The following is a 16,903-nucleotide window of genomic DNA, read 5'->3' as shown; positions in this document are numbered from 1 at the left end:
GGCACAGGGACCAGAGGCAATGTCCAGGTGTGTACTGGCAGCCTACAGCATGCAGACAGGGAAAGCTGCCCAGTGCAGGATTTCTGGGGAAAGGTAACAGGGGCAGGGAGCACCTGCCCATGAGCAGATGCAGCACACGCTCCATATCGCATGGAAGGGTGAGGATGCACAGCCACAGAGTATCAGGCTGAACTCTGCTCTCTTGTCCTCAGTTCACAGAAAAACAGTCTCCAAAAGAATGCAATAGTACTTAAGCAGAAAACTAATGGAAATATTAGGTGCTCAGAAAAAGTCACAAATAAGTTTGACCCAAAAAACCATCCTCTTGGCTCTCAATGCATATAAATATGTGGTCACGTGCTCTTCTACACCCAGCACATTTTTACATTTAGTCACATAATTATAGACTATATCATAAAGCACACACAAAGGAAAGAAGCAAGGATGCCTGAGCAACCTTTACTTCTCCTTCCCTAACAATCTGGTGGGTTTATTTACATCTTAAAAGATGGTTTTTATATGTAGAATTGGTGTTGCTCATATTACAAATAGGTGAAACAGAATGCAACATGCAGAGGCAACTTCCAGCCTGCTGCAAACTCACTGGAGCCACTAGACTAACACAAGTTGCAAACGTGGTCTGCATATAAACAAAGAATGTTTTTTTCTTGGCTCATGTATATTCCGGCCAGGCACTGAGACAGAAGCAGCTCTACAGGAGAAACTTAACTCCCCTTCCTTTAAAAGTAAAGTGGTGAGGGTAACTACCTAGCTGCTTGATTAATGAAAATAGTCTTCAGTGTGAAACCTATAACTAACATGTTCAATAGGTCTCTCTTTATTGATAAATTACCATATATCCCCAAGCATGCTATAATTAGGTAATAGGGCAGAGTTGTAAATCTAATTCAATTTTTATTGATGGACCTCAGCTTTGTATCCCATCCTGTGGGACCAAACCAATGGGTTGCTTTTATTCCTTTCTAGTTTTAGAGAAATACATCCACTGCACTCAGAAATTTTCTGTCTACGAGTTATTGCTGAGTGCATTAAACAAGGAACTCATTACTCTTCTACCATTTTTTTGTTACTTCTTCACCTCTTTCTGTTTGTTTCTGTCTTCTAAGCTTACATGAAACAGAAAAAAATAGGAAGGTACTTTCTCACTGCTTAGATGTTGCTGTCTGAACTTCTATTTCTCATTTTATTTGAGCTTGGATTCAGCTCACCTATTAATTCACTGATGTGTTGAATCTGTCTGACACACTGAGAGCTGCCTCTGAAAGAATGGACCTTCTCAGCTTATTAAGGTCCTAAAAAAAAGGTATCAGCCTCCCTGCTCCAGCTGGGAGAATTGGGTCTCCTTTTTTGTTTTGGGTTATTAGCCTTTGATTTATAAGATGTGCTACCATTTGCTCATGTGTTCAGCAAGGTAACTCAAAAAGAATTAAAAATCACTGGTGGGATCCAATTATCTCTTCTGCATGTTATTTTGCTCAGCTCAGGAGGAGCTAAAATAAAATAAAATAAAATAAAATAAAATAAAATAAAATAAAATAAAATAAAATAAAATAAAATAAAATAAAATAAAATAAAATTTGCAGATTTGAATAGAAAAGTTACTGAACCAGATACTTGTCAATTTACTTCCTATGGAAGAAGTAGTAACCTGAATAATTTTAAAGGTGAAATTCAAAGCTGAAGCAAACTTTTGTCTAATCCTTGTTTTACATCCATAAACCTAAGTGTATTTCTCATTCTGGTCCCCTCTCCCAATGGTTCAACTAACAAACAATTTCTTCATTACTATCCATGGCTCTTTTGCCTTTTTCTGTGCTTCTCTCTGCCCACAGCCTAATTACCTCCCCAGGTTCTTCTGTGGTTAATTAGGGTCAGACACTTTGGCAGTGTAAAGCGATTTATTCAGTGGACTTGAAAGAAGCCAAGGCAATGTCACACACACTTACCAGCTGAGAACCAAGAACTCCAACTCCCTCTTGTTCTCAAGCTCTGGGCTCCCACAGAACACCAGGATCCTTGTGCCTTTCCCAAGAAACATCAAAAAAGTAGTTTGACTGAATTAGCCTCTCAAATGCTACAATATATTGATATTTCCTTATAAAGGCAGATTCTAAAATTTAATTTCTGAATTTCCAAATTCCCTCTGAGAACTGGAAGGAAATCATTTTCATCTCTTGCATGAGTGCAAAGAGGTTATTTTAGCAAAGTTTGCAATATTGAATATTTAACTATTCTGTCATATAACAGTGAGCAAGCTGGGGACTACTCAAGAAAGCTGGATTTCTTCAGAAATCTATAGATATTCTGATAATATTCAACTTCCAATATTGATTTATTTATTGCTCTGAGATGCCTGTTGCTTTTCCATTATTCCTTGTTACTAATCTTTGGGAGTCTTCTACATTTTTTCACAATCAGTTAAGTTTAAGGGTTCATTCACAGATAAGTCAGACTTTTCAAAAGCTGGGGCTATTGGCCATGAAATTGTCTTTGTCAGAGCTACCAAAAGTGTGTTCTCTTCTATTACTATGTCTAACTGCTTGTGCACAGAAATGTACACTCCTGAAGTTTTGATGTCAGAAGGCATCAAAGAAAAGGATTATAGGAATTAATAAGAAGCTGCTGACAAGATGGCCATTGGCAGAAAAAAAAAATCACCCTTTCACATATAAAATATAGAGAGCTGGGATTTCACTAGCCGGATAGAAAGGCATATTAAAGATAAGAAATAATTTTTATATGCCATTTTATGATCCAGATTCTATTATTTCAAGACTTCCATACTGATAAACAATAGCAATATGAGAAGACTGGGCATTTTGAATATTACTGCAGGGCTTATGTGATGACTTTCTTAGTTTTCAGGAATATATGGAATATATATACTTTATGCTTTCATTGTGACGTAAATCTCAGCCTTTGCCTAATTTATGGAAAGATAAAAACATCACTGGTTAGAACTAGCAAGATTTTTCAGAGGGCAATACTATAAATCCACAAAACTGCATACTTTTCAACTGACAATACTAGATCATTTGAAAAAAAAATGGCTGTTTCCATCTGGTCAGCATCTGTTAAACTCCATGGTTTACAGGACACATAAGATTTTTTTTTTGATCTAGCTTCTGCTAAGTTAGACCCAATTTAATTTCAAAACAAGTACATGCACAAAATTAGAGAGATGAGAGTGAAAGAGGACAATCTTCTTTGTACTTAACCTCAGAGATACCTGAACACCTCTGGTATGAAACATAGATTAATTACTTGGCTCTTCTGCATGCTGATCCCAACTCTCTTTATTTCAGTTCTTGAGAATCCTGTCTTTTGATGAAAACCACTATGGAATAGAAGACATTTTGTAGCCTTTACTTATTATAAGCTTTACTTGTTATTAGCTTATTTCATTGGCCAATGACTATGAAAAACACTTTAAAATTCCTTCAGTCAAGGACAGCTTTCTCAACTTGCGAGACAAACAAGAACTGACACGGGAAAGCTGGAGTGCCCAGGATCCCATGCTAGGTGAGGAGCAGTCCGTATGTCTCAGCTCCATCCTCTGTCCCTTCACCCAGGATCTCTGTTCGTGGTGGGTACAGCCAAGTGGCCACTTTAGAAGCCACTGTTACTGATCTTATAGCTGTCTCAACAACCACAAATTAATCACAGCAGTAAGCAATGCTAGTTTTACTTGTTAGCATCATCTGATTTCCCTCATTGTTAAACATTCAACTTTTGTCACTTCAGTTATTGAAAATTTACTCTTTAATAAATACAGGTCACAGAAATTAATGTGAAATACATCTGCTGTATTAGCAAAGATATCAGTGGGTTCTCATCATGAAAAAGTATTAAATCCTTTTTTTAATACTTTGAAATGCATTTTCATACAAAATGCCTCATTGTCCTGTTTATTGGGTGACTTTCACCTATTTCATACCATCGTTACTCTGCTTTCCCTGGGGAATTACTACTGATTTGAAGCAGCATTAGATAAAGATGAGGCCATGCCATAATTCAGAACGACTTGAAGTTTCCTTTATTTTGTGAAAGGATGATTTAACGTTAGATGAAGCATTTCTTGAAATCTTTTAATAAAATTGAAGTTCTACTGAAATATCATGTTTAGAGGTAATCGCATGCCTTAGAAGTCACGGATTATGTGTATCATGTAAGATATTAAACCTGTCAAGATGTTGTTTTTAATACGTCTTTTAGTTAAGACCATGTCTTGACATGAATTATTCCTAGCATAGTTTCTCACACACTGGTTCAGCGAGCAATCACCCACTACATCCATCATTTCTGTGGCTGTCTCACCATATGTCTCAGAGGGGTGTAGGGGGGAAGTTTCTAGTTAATAATTTTTTTTTTTTGCATTTGGTATGCAAATCACTTAAAATTGAATGATGTGGCAATTTCAAGTAGTATTGTCTTAAGAAACACGAGTTTCAGGACTAAGCTAAGTTTGATAGGCTTAGTGGATGGTTTGTTTTCTTTTTTTTGCTTGCATCTTAACAAAATTTTACAGCTAAAAAATATTCTCATTATAATCTCCAGCCTATTTCCTCCTCAGAGATATGCTTGCAAAAATTGACTTTATATTATCTTAGCAAAAGGCTTTCTGTTCATAATATTTCAAACCTTCATCTGTCCTTGGCTGCTGTGACATTCATCCATCTGACAAAACGGGGGGGAAAAAAATGCCAGCCTCTGAGTGAGTGCTCCTTTAAGTGAATTTGTTAGCCAGGCATGAAGGATGCTGTGCTCACTGAGGCCACTCTGGGAGCCACAGCTTTGAGACTCCTGCACAGGGCAGGGCAGGGAGGCTCGGCTGCCCTCCATCCACTGGGCTTCTCTTGCTCCAAACAGCAATCTGCTTCCATCAGCTGGGAGTTAAAACTCACAACCTGTGTAGGTTGCTCTTGGCTCTCTGAAGATGCACATAATGAGATAAACAATGGTTTGTAAGTTTCAGATTCATTTCCTAACCTCGCAAAAAGCTCTGCGTACTGCTGCTTGGTATTGGGAGTTGTCCAGCCATAAACGCATGTGAGTAAAGCACAGAAGGCTCAAATCTAGGGAATGAAGCAGAGCTTGAATAAAATCTTTGCACAAAATCAGAAAGGCACCAAGACCTGAATTTCTCAGCTGTATAAGCAGTCAGGCCTCAGCTGGACCCAGAACAAGACAGAGATGGGGGAAAAGGACATTATTAATTTCTATCTGAGATTTTCTAGAAGGGTTGTGCTGTGACTTGTGACTTGTGCACAGACTACCAAGGAGTCTCTCAGGCTGCCTGCACTTTCTTTCTCTGTAAGTAATAGCAGGGATGCACAGAAATTTTTGCCACCAACAACTGGTTTTGATTTCATACTTTGCAATTAAGACACATTTTAAAAGCAGCTCTTTGTTTCATAGGATCAAAGATCAACTTGAAGCTTTGCTTATGAGACACATACAGCAGCTTATTGAGCGTGTTTTCATCTTCCCATTCAGCAGGAAGAGCTTCACACTTCTGACAAGGGTTCCTCCTATGCAAAGCACTTATGTACAATCCAATTAAATAAAAAGTGAAAAGAAAGATCATAGGATCAGAATTTTTTTATACACTTTCCAGTGGTTTTTTCACATAAAGTCATGCAGAAAGAGCCTGGTGGAGGGGTGGTATGTAGATTTCCTTCTGCCTGGTGGCTGTACAAATATATCTCGCTTGGTGCCTGATTGATCTTTTTACTTGTGAAGGTTTTTCTGCATAGTGGAAGAGCTTCAGCCAGAGAAAAAACAGATCACACCCCACACACCCTGCTCCAGCTCCTGCTCCTGTCCCAGCATAACAGCTGTTGGGCCTCTCCTATGGAGGATAGGTGAGAAATTTGGGATTGAACCTTTCTGGGCAGAAAGCTGAGATAGAGTCTCAAGAGTCTTCACAAATGATCCAACTTTGACTATAAATAAATTAATTATTTAATTAATTTTTTTAAAATGAACCAAACAAAAATATAATAGCAAACAGCCATGGAGTTTAGATTCCTCCATATATATGTGAGAGCCAAGGAAACTATTTCAAAATTACTGTTCCCAGTATATGCACTTTAATTTTGCTGATTTTTGGCACCTACATCTTTTTTTTTTTTTACAGGACATCCTCACACTGTGTCCTGGAAAGCAGTGCCATTCATTCCTGAACAGAAGAGCTACAAATGCTACATTCCCCACTATTCACAGAGAAGTGGCTGTTGCTCAAGCTGCCAGGATACTGTCAGTGACCAAATTTCTCAGCTGAGAATATTTCTGTTATTCAGAAACGGGAAGTCTTGTGATTGAGTGCCTGTGAGAGCCATTTTGTCCAGCACAAAGTAGCTCTTTGGAGCTAAGCTGTGCCACTGCACCCAGCAATTATTAAGGTATTTCCCTTGCACACTGATATTTTGAAGGTAGGCCTGAATGCTCCTGAGTCACACTATGGAGCTCCAAACCTCTGCATCTTCATTGAAACATTACCTTCTCTTTCACACAAAAAATATTTGGTTCTTGAACAGCCGCTCTTCACAGGCACCTGCCTGGGCCCTCCGTCCCACTGAGGTCACTGAGCCACTTACAGTCCTGTTAGGGAATTGTCCCCAAAAACTGTTGACCCAAACTCCTGTGGGCCATGCTGGTGTTTAGGTCTCAAAGTCTTTGCCTTTCAGATGTAAGACAGGAAGATACAGAGCAGCCTGAGGCAGTGATGCTTTCTTCCATGGCTGTTGTACCACAGAGCGAGAGGTTCTACCATAGAGCCAGAAAATCACAGATTTGTTTAGGCTGGAAAAGGCCTTCAACATCATCAGGTCCAACCACTCACCTATCACTGCCATGTTCACCACTAAAACACAGAATCATAGAATCACAGAATTGCTGGGGTGGGAAAAGACCTCTGAGATCAGCAAGTCCAACGAGTAACCCACCACTGCCAAGTCCATCCCTTACCCACGTCCCCAAACACCACAGACATACATTTTTGGAACACCTTTAGGGATGGTGATTCCATCACTGCCCCTGGCAGCCCGTTTCAGTGCTTGACCACCCTTTAAGTGAAGAAATGTCAGAACCTGACACAACTCAAGGCCATTTCCTCTTGTCCTATTGCCTGTTACATGGGAGAAAATACCAACCCCCACCTGTCTGTAATATTCTTCCAGGTATTGGTGGCCAGCAATAAGGTCCCTCCCAAGTCTCTGTTTCTAAACAACGCCCATCTTTGTCTTAGATAATTTTTCATGGAAGATTTCTTTCTTCCATAAAAAAATATGGCTATTTTTATTTTACTGTTAGAAGAGAGCCTGCAGATGTGACCCAAACCTTGATTTACCTCTTTCAAAAGGAACAAAGAACCAGATGTGCATGGAAAGGTAGAATAGTCTTTGGCCAGGAATCTAGCTGAGGAAGACCTACAGAGGGCTCCATTTCACACTGCTCCCAAGGGGAAAGGACATTTCTTATTTAGCTGAAAAATAATGACCACTCTCTGAGAACCATATATTTTATTTTCTCTGGGTAACTCACAGACATTTTACAATGGCAATAAAGATTTAATTTAAAGCATCAATGATGCAATCTTTCAAGGGGTAATGGTTGGTTTAGTCTCTGGCAGCTCTTTGGTCCAAATATCTTGGTCTTCACTTTTCATGGGCCATTAATGTAGAGATGAACTGCAGAAGAGAAACTTGATCCATTAAAACCATGCCATTAGTTCTTTTGTCCTCTTTGCCAATTGTATCCAGATCCAGGTAGTGACTGGAATTTTCCACAAACATTGATTGCTTGTTTTATTTTTCTCTACCCTTTGCATAGCTTTTATTTTGGTCTAATCATAACTTTTGCCTACAACATCTCTCTCATAAAAAGAAAACTTGCTATGAATACTGATATTTTATTGATATTTTATTCCTCAAAAAAAGCTATGTCTTTGCATAACTCTTGATCTGGAATGTATTGTTTTGCTGCTTAAAGAAACATTAATCATAAATTCAAGAAAGACAGGGAAACAGAAAAAACAAAGATAAAACTGAAACAATAAATGAATAAAACATTGGGAAGATGTAAATAAATTCACCAAATATGCCTGTTAAATCCTAAGAATATGAATGATTTTATAGAAATAATGGCTTACATGCTAAAGCAAAATGTTTCTGATCATGACTGTTGTCGTCTGTTTTGATAGCCCAAGATATTCCACTGTCTGACACATCTGAAACAATGAAGTAATTTTCCTTTCAAAGTAAAAAGAGGTATCAGATACCTAAATAGAATAAAAAATAATTTTTTTCTACTACAAAACTCAACCAAAAAATTTGAGTAATTTTTCTTAAATAAAGATAATGAAACCAGATTTGCTTTCATTCTAAAAAATGCTATGAACATATTTAGCATAAATAGATGTAATTTTCCAATATCTTTGCTTGAAATGTTTTTTTCTATGAAATATGAATGCAGAAAATTCTTAACCATTTAAGTATCTGAGATCCTAAAAGGCAAAAACTTTTTCTTGGTATACCAATTATTCTGTGATAGATATTGTGCCATGTATAACATTGTGTGTTTCTTATGCTTAGCTATCACCTTACAATTTTAAAGTTAATTAAAAATATGAAGAAAAGATAAACACTGTCTTCCAAATACAATGAGAAACACTAAAAGAGACAGACATGATGGAACCAAAGATTCACAAACAGGGAGGGAAGAACAGCACTCATTTTCTCTCCTGGTGCCTCCTCTGTATTTACACATGGTAAGAGTTTTGGCATCAGGTCCCTGAGTCTGTGGGGTTGGTCACTTAAATCTTAGGGATCTGGCACTGCCACCCAGCATGAAGGAGTTCAGAAAATGTCCACCAGAAAAAAATATGCTTCCAAAGTTAAGAAAGATAAGGGAATTACAAAAGCAATGAAAATGCTGCACAAAGGATTTACCTACTCATTACCTGTGCCAGTTGTAGAGGATTTGGATGGATTTTAACTACAGACAGTCAACTCTTCTCACCGTGCATACCGTAAGGACTGCACAAACAGGCACAGTCTCCATTCAGATAATACATTTATTTTCTTACACTACATGGCAGCACCAGAGGCACAGAAAGTCTCAGTTTGCTGCACAGCCTGCCTGCTTCCATGCCTCATCCAGCACTCTTCCTCTGCAGGAAACTGAGCCCACAGCCTTCTTTACAATATGGATGAGCTTCTTCTTCTTGGGGGCTGTTAACATATCCTCAGTTAAGTCAGGATGCCAACCAAAAAACAACACAATACAGTTTAAATAAACCTTAAATTATGCATTTATCCTGTCTATTAAGTGCTAATTTTCATGTAAAGAGCTTCTAGTGTTCCTTGCTTTCTGTCTTTTCTTTCTTCTGTACAAAGACATGAGTAACTCACATCTTTTGTAAGGTGGCACTGACCTGTAAAAAACACAAAAAGAATGTGTTAAACAGAAAGGAGAGAAAGGCTAAATAAATGTATAATTATTTTGTTTGTCTCTCAGAATATGCACATACACAAATAAACACCCACGCAGCTTTCCATGCTGTTTTACTAAAACAAATCTTCAGAACCCCAGCAACAAAGAGCCAGTCACTTATTAGTAAGAATCCAAATAGATATTACAGTCTGACTACTTGTGCTTTTGAGATGTAAATATCAAAATTGCTTTTTGAAGAAGTAAAATGCAAAAGCAGTTAAAGTTCAGAATTCAATTTTTTCCTCTTCTTTTGATAAATGCATTTACATTTTAATTTTCAGTGTTTTCAATTTTCATCAGTGAAAAGCTGTATCCCTGGATGAAAAGCACAATAATAAAATGTTCTCCACTCCATAATTTTCTTGTAATTCACAGAAATGATCTGAGGGCATATAGCTCACGACAATATATATTATAGCATTCAGTGCAGAGAACTCAATTGTTAGAGCTGCAATTTCAAACATATGTATATTAATGAACTGGCTGTGGCTTCATTTTAAATTCCTAAAGACTTTTTTGCTGACATAGAATCATTACGACTGTAATCTTAGAAACCTGAAAAGATTGTCAGAACTGTGCATGTTATTTCATTTATTCAATCAATACAAGTGTCAATGCCAATTACACTGCAAAAATCCATACAATAGTCCTATTTTTTAAGTCCATATGGCACCATAGATCATAAGAGGAACAGAACAATGTGACATGCCACATCTTACATAATTTGGCAGAGCAGTGTGCCTTTATTTATAAGAACATGCTATAAATCCTGTTCTGCTTTTATTGCAATCAGTTCCCTTTCTACCCTCAAAATGATAAAGCAGATTTTGCTAATCTAAAACAAAACAAATCAAAAGTCCAAAAAAACACTGGAAACATTATTGGTCTTCATCTATAGCTTGGGACAGTTTTTAGTCATGCATCTTAACCACTCTGGCTACTAGAAACTGTAGAAAAAAAAAAACTGTTGTAACTTGCTGAACAGACAACAGCATCTACAGTCAACAACTGCTCACTGCAGTACCCATTATAAAATGCAATATTGGCGTGCAGAGCTACAAAAAACATTCAGACTATTCTCAAAATACGTGGTACATCAATAATAACATCAGTCAAGAAAACAGAGGATAACAAAATACATAAGAGGTCAGCAAAAGCCTGGAAGATAAAGCTCAGCAGAGAGGGGGAAAAGCAGCACAGAATGGAGAGTGCATTCAGCACAGTGCCAGAGAATAGAGGCAGGCTGGAAGCAATAACTGTGGAGCCTCTGCCATTCCACCTCTGCATGGATAGCCAGCCATTCCATCCCTGCATGGAGCCCCTGCCATTCCATCCCTGCATGGAGAACTTTCCATTCTATCTCTGCATGGAGCCCCTGCCATTCCATCCCTGCATGGAGCCCCTGCCATTCCATCCCTGCATGGAGCCCCTGCCATTCCATCCCTGCATGGAGCCCCTGCCATTCCATCCCTGCATGGAGCCCCTGCCATTCCATCCTGCATGGAGCCCCTGCCATTCCATCCCTGCATGGAGAACTTTCCATTCTATCTCTGCATGGAGCCCCTGCCATTCCATCCCTGCATGGAGCCCCTGCCATTCCATCCTGCATGGAGCCCCTGCCATTCCACCTCTGCATGGAGCCCCTGCCATTCCACCTCTGATTGGAGCCCCTGCCATTCCATCCCTGCATGGAGAGCCTGCCATTCCATCCCTGCATGGAGCCCCTGCCCTTCCATCCCTGCATGGAGCCCCTGCCATTCCATCCCTGCATGGAAAGCACGCTGCCTCAGGGTAGTGTCCCTCTGCCCAGCCCAGTGGAGCCCAGGGAGCCCTCTGAAGGCTTGTTCTGTGGGAAACTGCACACTTCTTTACTGCAGATGTGAAACAGGTTCTCTTCTGCTTGCAGCAGACACCTTGCCCTGCTCACATTCAACTCTTTTACCTTTCTAAAGCTTTACTTCTCTCTGCCTAGGTTTGTGGAAGCTCCCACCAAGTCTCCTTGCACCTATTATATTTATGTTTTCTGATCAGGTTTAATTTCTCAGGTTTGGTCAGCATTCTCTCCATATGGCTGTCAGGTTTGTAGTCCTCCTTCAGTGCAGGAGAAAATGGACCTATAGCCCTCCCTCCTTTAGCTCTGGTGCTGCTGAAGGCACTTCCCATAGGCATCCTCCACAGCTCCACATCCTCCCATCTGGGGAGCAGAGTTTCTCTTGGAGGAGGAGGTGAACAATCCTAGCCTTGGAAGCCAGTGACTGGGAGCCAGCTGCTTTCTGGAAACATTTCTAAAGACAAGCATCAGGAAGATCTATTCAAGCTAAAAGTTAGAATTGGCATAAATTTCATAGTTGTAAGGGAGGCACAAACCGCATCATACTGGAAACAAACAAACAAAATAAAAAGCTGGTCTAGGAGTCTAACTTCTTTTAAGAGAAGTGTCAATAAACGTGAAAATAATATTATGCAACATAATGCTTGCTTGCTCAAACCTGGAGTATCTTCTGATAAACTGATACCATTTCAAACATGAAAAATATGTAAACAGTAAAGTACTTTAAAAACAGGATGGGGCATATTTACTTCCACCATAATTATTCTTCACTATATTGACATAATTATATGCATTATTCTAAATATATGTGAATTTATTGGCACAGTGATGTTGTCAATAAATTTTTCTTGTGAAAAGGTCTATGAACCAGTTGTAATCTGAGTATTTTAGTGCAATTGAATACATTGCACTTGTTCACTCACAAGATTGTGTCCTTCACATTTTTAGAAACTTAGTCAAGACTGTTGTGTTCAGTCATCCTAAATTTATTTGACCTTAATCCATGCTTGATGATGCAGTGAGAGAGCCGAAAGGGACATAGCAGACATAATAAGAGATGTGCCTCACGGCAGGGAGCAGTTTATTCTAATGATTATTTATAAACCCCTTTAGTTCCCCAAGATGTGCTTTAGCAGTTGATTATATTTTTCTTCAGCATTTTAGAAGCTGTTCTTAATAATATGGCAGATTTTTCTAGCTGTCAGAATTTTGCTTCTGATTAATTTTGCATCACTTGTGATACTAAGAGGAGACACTTGTCCCTAGTCACAGCCTGTATAGCCAAAGAAAGGGAACTTTGCTGCTGAACACCTACTCCTAGAACAAGCAAGCAGTAGAGTGGCTTTCTAAGTTAAAACTCCCTTTGATTTCTCCAGATAATTTTTTTCTCAAGTTAAGGCCACAGGGCTTGGCTTGAGTTTGCAAGTGCCAAGGAGGTGAACTGAGTTTTACTACTCCATTACTCATGTGTCTCTATTTTTCCCCAAACTCTTTATATAGCTGCCACAGCTCCTCTGCACCTTGCAAGAGATGGATGAGCCAAGAAACACCTTTTTAGCAGTATCTGTAGCACTTGCCAAGTGCCAAGTCATCTATTTTACCTAGGATATAAGCAGTAGCTCTGTGTGCTAGACTGCAGGCCAACTGTCCTGTAAATAAATCCTGGTCTTTCCAAGTTGACCCTCTGTGCACATTTAAACACTTCATCCTTCAGAACTCGAGGCTGCTCTGGGATGCAGAGCAGCTACTGAAGGAGCCTGCAGCCACAGAGAGCCCTGCAGTAAGCTACTGGGAACAGCAGCAGAAACAGCTTCCCAAAAGAGTTTCTTACAAAGCCAAGCTTAGAATCCAACCACTTCAGCCTATGACCTGCTGCTCTCTCCTCCTGCCCAGGTTTGACCCTGGGATTTCAGAATTTGAAGCTTCCTTTAGCATCCTTCTCAGCAGCTATCCACAATGGATAAGGAGTTCACAGTAAAGTAGAGAGAACAAGGGAAATAAACAGTGTGATATGCCAAGATTTGCTGTTACCTGTACAGTGCATTCCCCACTACAGGTGTTTGGCAGAAGTGTTTGTTTCTTAGGAACCACTAAAGTTATTTGCAAGCTGCTTCTATCACAAAATGGCTGGTTGTTCCTATTCATAGGCAGGGCTAATGTATCTTTCTGACAAAGCAGCTTTCATGAGAAACAGAGTTTTAGACAACAACTGCAAAAAATGCCTTCTTTACAGAAAGACACAACCAACTGACTGCAGCCTCCCTAACTCTAGTGCAGAATTGGAGATTTTAGGCAGGAGCTTGAAAAAAATCTATGGGCGAGGAGAAGGAAATCACTGCATCCTTTCAGGATTACTTTTTGTTCTTGCAGCACCTACTTCTCCAGTGGGCTGGATCCTGCAGGATGACAGCAGTAGCTGTGGATTCTGTCCATCCGAGAAGGTGACATAAACTGTGTCACGTTGACAAGTGATCCCACAAAAGTGCTGTAACCACTACACACACAAAGACACTTCAACTTGAAAAATCCTGAAAGAACAGTGGGGCATTTTATAGTATTTTTTCATTGGTGGCCATGCAGTGTTGGGGGGATTAAGCCCAATCCCTCTCCTGCAGCTGTCCCTGTATCCCCTCTTCCCATTTCAGCACAGGCAGAGAAGTTCCTCTCTCAGATAAGGGCAGTCTGCTCAAACCACAGCCTGCACAGGAACTCAGCACACCCAAACTGAGAATGCCTGCCCTCCCCATGACTTTCTGCAGCTTGCAGTACCATGCCCTGGCTTATCCCTGGTACAAAGCAAAAAATGAAAATTACTTAGAGTGCGCTTTAGTTTTCTTAGTCTGTAGCTTCTGGCTTTGGTGGGCTTTTCTGCTTGCAGCTGAGCTGACTTTCACAGCAAATAGCATAGATTAAGTTCTGTGCTCTGAGCAGGGATTTCTCATTTCATACATCATTTATAACTTTCTGCAGTGATTCCACAAAGTCAGTATTTCTCCATAACACAAAGATGAGAAGAATGGAAAATATAGCTGAAAAAGTGACAAACCTGCAAATTGCATTTATGTAGAATTCTGTTGCCGTAAAGTTTCTACAGTAATTTTATGGAAACCCAGCAAATTCAGTATAACTAAATTTGCAGTTCAGGAAAGTTATGCATTTATAGATTTCAGCACAGCGGCATATTACAGCTTAGCAGAAATGCTAAATATCTCTCAGACAAAATGAAAATTAAATCTGCTGTTCTATTTTGTCAGATCAGGTCTTTGCCTATGGTATGTTGGGCATAGATTTCACTGCTCCCTCCTCACAGAAGTGAAAAATCACACAAACAAAACCCACTTTCGCAAAGGTTGCAAACACTAATTACATCAGGTTGCCCTATAACTGGCCAGTGATGTCTTTTTTCACTTTTTGTTTCCCTGGGATATCTCATCCATCATTCATTACCAGAATATTAACAGAGGTGACTTAGAACACCACACTTTGGTGACATCCAGATTCCAGTGAAGTAAACAGCAAAAATCCCACAGGTTTTATTAGAGCCACAAACTGTTCCTCTGTACTGAGTTCTTTTTATAGTTAGAGCCAGTTGCCAAAACGCTGGTCCTGATCCCACTTTCATAGCTGGATAATCAGGATTTACTACCACCTAAATCAGTGAAGCCAGAATGGTGCAAATGAGAGAACCGGGGCCATCTGCTGTGAATTTCCAGATATCAAAAAGGAACTGAAGAAGGGAGAGATTTTCTTACCAGCCTTCAATTCCTAATTGGCAAGGGTTTTCCAATTGGCAATTCCTAATTGGCAAGGGTTTTCAAAGAAAGTCCTATCGTGCCTGTCACCCATATTTAACTGTATCTTAAGTCAATAGGAAATAACGTCAGTAGAATACACACACTCACAAACACATACGTATGAAAACATAAAATTGAATTCAGCTTGAAATGTTTTTCATTTCAGTACAGCATATTGCCATCAGATAAAGAAAAAATACATATTATTCTCTGTCTAGTTCTTCCAAAGGAAATAATACCAAAGGTTTAAGAACATGCATTGGCTTTTTTCCTGATAGGATTTAAAATGTTCTTTTCCAATGTAAGTGCAAAACCAAACATTAAGGCTGAAAATCAGCACACTAGACACGCACATTCAAAAATGAATGAATGAATGTGCTGGGAAAAGACTGGACCTGCTGCAGCCAGTGGCACAATTCCCACTGACTTCCATAGGGCCAAAATTCCACCCAGTTCCTAGGAGAACCATACAACATTATGCATCTCATTTAATGGACTACGTTGGCAGGCATGATTTATTAAGATTCACATGCAAGAAAGAAATCAACTGCATTGTAAAATGTATTTAAATTAATGTATCTGTTACAGCATACCTCTAAATTAAGATAAGATTCAAAATCCTACTTTTGGTACTGCCTGACTTCAAGAAGTACTGCAGTAAGGGAATTTTAAACTTGATTTGCCACTTTTCCCACTGCAGAACAAGGTGTCACCTACCACACGAGTTTTATCAAAACCTCTTGGAAAAAAAAAAGAAAAGAAACCTTTAAATCAGACTATATTATGGCACAAAATGTACAGAGGCATGAGTAAATTATTTAGTTCTTTTTTAAAAAAATTGATTCCTTGCTTATTTTTAACCCAATTACAAGTCTGTTGGCTGCCAGTAAAATTTGGATCCAAATATTTCTGCTAACCAAGTGGAATAGTTTGGATAGTACAGTCAAAAATTCTAACATCTTAATCAGTTTGCTTTCTGACTTTTTTAATAACAAAAGTAATTGGGTATATTAAAACTGCAATTCTTGAAAGTCCAAGACAAACATCATAATAAAATACCAATTTCTTTAGGGAAAATTCTAGTATAATAAAGAAACCAAGTGGATTTTATTGAAATTACTTCCAAAACCTATAAAAGTTAACAGATTAATCTACTTTCCATAAGTTTTGCTGCATCTTGGGTAGTTTTACAGGAGGACTGGAATTACATGTTCTGTTATGCGACCACTGCACCTTTTAAAATGTTATGAACATCTTGTCACTTGATTGTGGCCAGAAGAGCCAGAGTTCAGAAGCCCAGCCAGGGAGAGGCTGAGGGCCATGCCCGGCAGGTCAGGGCTCCCCTGTGACCCTGTGAGAGCAGTGCTGGACTGGCCACACCAGCACCCTGTGTGCTACAAACAGGAGGAGAACAGGTGGAGCAGAGCACCAGGGCGACACCTCAGGCGCATCCAGGGGCTCTGCACAGGGCATGGGGCACCAGGGCACCCTCTCTGCCCCCAAAATGGCAGACCCTGCAGAAAGCATGTACAGAGCAACCATAAAGAATGATATTAACTTTCAGAGCAAACAATTGCCACCCCCAACCAGTCCCAAACTAAATATTTTCAGGCAAATATGTACTGAAAGTGAATAAAGTTTGACCACTGCAGGCAACTGTCAGACACTCTAAATAATGAGATTTTGTTATAGGCATTTCTTAATGCAGAACAGCAGTAGCAATGAATATGCTGGGACAATGCAGGGGTTTTTATTCTCTTTC

The 16,903-nt window shown here is 39.4% G+C and overlaps 1 long non-coding RNA gene across 1 annotated transcript; it reads left to right on the top strand.

Annotated features, from left to right (window-relative positions):
• Window positions 1-1,976: 1,976 nt before the first annotated feature.
• On the top strand, window positions 1,977-7,261 carry LOC134419085 (uncharacterized). The gene is made up of 3 exons (XR_010027972.1): window positions 1,977-2,066; window positions 5,764-5,885; window positions 6,161-7,261. It is a non-coding gene; the product is annotated as an uncharacterized LOC134419085 (long non-coding RNA).
• The last annotated feature ends 9,642 nt before the right edge of the window (window positions 7,262-16,903 follow it).

Source organism: Melospiza melodia, chromosome 5, assembly GCF_035770615.1.
Source record: "Melospiza melodia melodia isolate bMelMel2 chromosome 5, bMelMel2.pri, whole genome shotgun sequence".
Taxonomy (NCBI): domain Eukaryota; kingdom Metazoa; phylum Chordata; class Aves; order Passeriformes; family Passerellidae; genus Melospiza; species Melospiza melodia.
This window is presented reverse-complemented; position numbering and strand designations above follow the sequence as displayed.